A 5,791-nucleotide genomic window follows, 5' to 3' on the forward strand; every position below is an offset into this window, starting at 1 on the left:
ATCGGGTTCGGGTTCGGGATCGGGTTTAGGTTTGGGTTTTCAAGTTTAGGTTTAAGTTTAGGTTAGGGAGTTGAGATTAGGATTAGGTGTAGGTTTAAGTTTAGGGATTTAAGAATACATTTAGGTTATAGGTTTAGGTTATAGGTTTAGGTTTAGGTTTAGGTTTAGGGTTAGGTTTAGGTTATAAGCTATAGGTTTAGGGAATTGAGAATAGGTTAAGGTTTAGGTTTAGGAAATCGGGTTTGGGTTTGGGATCGTGTTTAGGTTTGGGTTTTCAAGTTTAGGTTTAGGTTTAGGTTAGGGAGTTGAGATTAGGATTAGGTGTAGGTTTAGGGATTTGAGAATGCATTAGGTTTTAGGTTTAGGTTATAGGTTATAGGTTTAAGTTTAGGTTTAGGTTTAGGTTATAAGCTATAGGTTTAGGGAATTGAGAATAGGTTAAGGTTTAGGTTTAGGAAATCGGGTTCGGGTTCGGGATCGGGTTTAGGTTTGGGTTTTCAAGTTTAGGTTTAAGTTTAGGTTAGGGAGTTGAGATTAGGATTAGGTGTAGGTTTAAGTTTAGGGATTTAAGAATACATTTAGGTTTTAGGTTTAGGTTATAGGTTTAGGTTTAGGTTTAGGTTTAGGGTTAGGTTTAGGTTATAAGCTATAGGTTTAGGGAATTGAGAATAGGTTAAGGTTTAGGTTTAGGAAATCGGGTTCGGGTTTGGGATCGTGTTTAGGTTTGGGTTTTCAAGTTTAGGTTTAGGTTTAGGTTAGGGAGTTGAGATTAGGATTAGGTGTAGGTTTAGGGATTTGAGAATGCATTAGGTTTTAGGTTTAGGTTATAGGTTATAGGTTTAAGTTTAGGTTTAGGTTTAGGTTATAAGCTATAGGTTTAGGGAATTGAGAATAGGTTAAGGTTAAGGTTTAGGAAATTAGGTTCTGGTTTGGGATCGGGTTTAGGTTTTGGTTTTCAAGTTTAGGTTTAGGTTTAGGTTAGGGAGTTAAGATTAGGATTAGGTGTAGGTTTAGGTTTAGGTTTAGGTTAAGGTTATATGTTATGGTTAAGGTTATAGGTTTAGGTTTATGTTAAGGTTATAGGTTTAGGTTTAGGTTAGGTTATAGGTTTTTGGTTAAGGTTTAGGTTATAATTATAGGTTTTGGGATTTGAGAATAGGTTATAGGTTCAGGTTATAGGATATAGGTTATAGGTTTAGGTTAAGGTTTAGGTTATCAGTTTTGGGATTTGAGAATAGGTTTAGGTTATAAGTATAGGTTTAGTGTAGGTTGTAAGTTAAAGTTTAGGGAATTGAGTTTAGGTTATAGGTTTAGGTTATAGGTTCAGGTTGTAGTTATAGGTTTTGGGATTTGAGAATAGGTTTAGGTTATATGTTAAGGGTGTGGTCCCTGCAAATACAGATATAAACACAGCCTACTCCAATTGGCCAGGCCCTTCCAATGTTGTCCATAGGAAATGGACAGCTTCATCATGCTCATAACAGCGATTCCCATCTTCTAGGGACCCCCGCTCAACATCCGGATAGGTCCGACGCACATCCGGGTCTGCTCCATCAATTTCAAGTAAATACATAAATATGGCCTGTCTAAATGGCCAGGTCACTCCAATGCTATCCATAGAAAATGGACAGCTTTATCATAGTCATAACAACGGTTCTCACCTTTAAAGGACCCCCGCTCAACATCTGGATAGCTCCGACGCACATCCGGGTCTGCTCCTTCAATTTCAAGCTAATACATTTAAAAACAATATAATTATATCTAAAAGCATTTGGATTCCTAGGGAAGGCCTCCCATATTCGTATTGTTGGTTACTCATCCCTTTGTCTATAAGCCACAATCGACCAACACTTTCTATTGCTACCTGTACTCTGAAACCAGCACAAATATAACTGGGAAACAATATAAGGTATAAGAAAAAATGAATTTACCTATACACATCATTAAATGTTTCCCTATAAGGAGGTGATATTATATCTTTGATAGCCACAACCTTTATGACAGAGAAAAATGCAACCAATACAGTCTGTTACAATTTAAAGGAGAAAAAAGATTTGTGGCTGCACCAATATTCTAGTATATTATGAACGGCTGCTTACGTACCCAAAAAGTCAGATTGGGATCAAGCCACTACGTAGTTCTTTTTAATTAACCAAGTTACTAAAGGTCATAAATTTCATATTTAACAAAGTATCACTGAACGTTGTCTCAAATTGTTTCTGGTTGGGATTTGAGAATAGGTTTAGGTTAAAGTTATAAATTTAGGTAAAGGTTATAAGTTTAGGTTATAGGTTAAGGTTTAGGTTTAGGTTTAGGTTATAGGTTATAGGTTAAGGTTTAGGTTAGGTTTTAAGTTTAGGTTAAGGTTATAGGTTTAGGTTGTAAGTGTAGGTTATAGGTTTAGGTTTAGGTTAGGTTATAGGTTAAGGTTTAGGGAATTGAGAATAGGTGTAGGTTTAGGTTTAGGAAATCAGGTTCGGGCTCGGGCTAAGGTTTAGGTTATAGGTTTTGGGATTTGAGAATAGGTTCAGGTTATAAGTATAGGTTTAGGTTATAAGAATAGGTTTAGGTTTAGGTTTTGTGTTTAGGTTAAGGTTATAGGTTTAAGTTATATGTTTAGGTTTAGGTTATAAGTGTAGGTTATAGGTTTAGGTTAGGTTATAGGTTAAGGTTTAGGGAATTGAGTTTAGGTTTTAGGTTAGGGAGTTGAGATTAGGATTAGGTGTAGGTTTAGGTTTAAGGATTTGAGAATACGTTAAGGTTTAGGTTTAGGAAATCGGGTTCGAGTTCGAGATTGGGTTTACATTTGGGTTTTAGGTTTAGGTTTAGGTTATAGGTTATAGCATTAGGTTATAGGTTTAGGTTTAGGTTAAGGTTTAGGTTTATGTTATAGGTTTTGGGATTTGAGAATAAGTTATATATTATAAATTCTTTATTTTCATTTACATTCGCAAATACATTCATCATCCATCCAAGAAAATTGAGACAGGTGATACACATAAAAGAGCGGACATGAAAAACAAAAAAAAAAGGATTGCTATGAAAAGCGGTAGAATCTCACTCTGCCATGTAAGAGATTGGTTCATAAGAGTAAGGTGGATTGACCATTTTAGCCTGACCATTGTAATTTTATCAAGAACCCAAATGAGGTAAAAGAGAGAGAGAGAGAGATAGAGAGAGAGAGAGACCTTTACTTAAGGTATTTGGAACAAATAGTATTGCATTAGCTCACCCTTTGCAATACCAACTTAAAAATCAAGATGTATCTGCGAGTTGACGCATGTAAGGCATGTTGGAGACTTGGTTCATGAAACAAAGGGGATTGACAATTGTACTGTGGCCTTGGTAATTTTAACTAAAACCCAAATGCATACAACTCTTTTGAGTTCCAAAACTATAAACTCACAGGCAGGAGGGTTATCACCATGTCTCTTTGTTTTAAACTAACCCAACTGATATATAACATGTGGAACTACCGATAAAAGAACTTGAAACTTTCCCATCCTCAAATGTACTGAAACTCAAACAAAATCTCCAACATAATCTATCATCATAATCATCATCATAATCTAAACCTTATCCCAACAAACTGGGGTCAGCTACATGAAGCCCGTTCATGCTATTCCACTCTATCAAGAAGCATATCCTCAGTTAAACCATTGGTCGTCAAGCCTATATTAAATAATCTATATTACCTACCACTAAATGCTTGGTGACAAAAGCTTTTTGATAAGATATGCTGCAATTAGTCATGTGCAAGTCATTAGTAGTCTTCTATTTTGGGAGATCTGTGCCTTTAGGGATTTTTAATAGGATATATCACATAAGAAAGAGATCAGCATAAGAAAAACAAAGAAAGGTAGAGATTTAGATCCATATTTGTGGCACTTAAGGATTTTCTTTTTTCGTGACAACTTGGAATAATAATGTTATTTATACATCTCTTTTTAGGATATATAAAAATAAGAGAACATCCAGATAGCTCCGACGCACATCCGGGTTTGCTCCATCAATTTCGAGCATATACATTAATTTTTGTTGATTCCACTGTATACATGCTAAAAATTATATACATCTAAGCCATTTGGCCTTTCATACAATGCTCAGCCATTTCTGTTTTTTAGTTTGTACAGATGGGGCTAGTCTGACAAATAGTCGCTTGAGAAAGAAAACTCAGTAATGGTTTACATTCAACTTGGAAAAGGCCAAATATTCTATAGCTGGGATCTTCCAATCTCTGGATCCTTCCATATGTGGCCCATCTATGAAAAGTTTGGATTACTTAACCATGGACCCGACTTGTATAAACTGACTCACCTGAACATACTGTACAAACTCAGCTTGAGCATTGTATAATGAGGCCTCAAACATTCAGGAACTCAGCTTGAGCATTCTATAATACCTCAAACATTCAAGAACCATTTGTTAATCAAATAAAAGAAGATACCGTGATCTCACTGCCTTACACCATCTTTGCACCTTACAATTCGAATCTCATAGCCCACCAATCAAAATGTCATCTTCATCAACAAACAAACAAGTAGAGAGAGAAAAAAAAACACTGATGATGTTGAAAAAGATTTTAAAAAAAGCATAATCTGATCTGAGTAAAACCAAGTCTCTAAAACAAAATCAAAGCCTAATAGTAACAGCTTATGACAAGTTTAATAACCAACAGTACCACCATAGCAGGGACAGAGAGAGAGAGAGAGCGTGTCAAACAGACCAGATACAGCAATCTTGGGATATAGCAATCCCATAGATCTTACACCAATCCACTGACGCAGCTAGCATTACCTTAAAATCCGTGCAATCCACTCTAATACCATCCAATCCCATCCAATTTTCTCGGCCAAACAGGCCCTTATTGTACTGAGTAAACTCAGTAGGGCCCACCTTAAACCCTAAATCCCTAAATCCCCAAATCCCCAAATCCCTAAATCCACAAATCCCTAAATCCCTAAATCCCCAAATCCTTAAATCGATATTGAGATTGAGAGAGATTGAGAGAGAGAGAGATACCTCATTGTCGTGAATGACCTTCAACCGAGCTTCAGAGAGAGAGAGAGAGAGAGAGAGAGAGAGAGGGTGTACGTGGGTAGGGCATTCGACAACGGACCGCAAGAGATGGAGAGGGAGGGACAGATTGGGGAACAAAGAGAGAGAGAGAGAGAGAGAGAGAGAGAGAGAGAGATTGGGGAACGAATAGAGAGAGGGAGGAAGATGAGAGAGTTAGAGCAAGATCGGGAGAGAGATAGGGTTAGGGAACGATGAGAGAGAGAGAGAGAGAAATGGAGGCATTTTTGGGCGCGGCTCTGTTTTGAGCGCGCGCCCAATTTTGGGAAACGTACGGTGGTCGGTGCTTTGTGGGACCCACCATGATGTATGTGTTGCATCCATGACGTCCATCTCTTTTTACAGATCATTTTATGGTATGAGACCAAAAATGGGGTATATCCCAATCTCAAATGGACCACATTACAGGAAACAGTGTTGAATGAGCGTCGACCATTAAAAATATTTTGGGGGCCATAAAAGTTTTGGATCAAGCTGATTTTTGTTTTTTCCCTTCATCTAGGTCTGTATGACCTAATCAACATGTTGGATGTCAAATAAACAGTACAATGGGCCTTAGGAGGATTTTAATGGTGGATATTCAATCACTATTATTTTCATATGGTGTGGTCCACCTTAGATTTATATCCCTCTCATTTTTAGGATCAAGCGATAAAATGATCTTTAAAAATGGATGAACAAAATGGATGAAACACATACATCATGGTGGGGCCCA

This window comes from Magnolia sinica, chromosome 9 (assembly GCF_029962835.1).
Source record: "Magnolia sinica isolate HGM2019 chromosome 9, MsV1, whole genome shotgun sequence".
Lineage (NCBI taxonomy): Eukaryota > Viridiplantae > Streptophyta > Magnoliopsida > Magnoliales > Magnoliaceae > Magnolia > Magnolia sinica.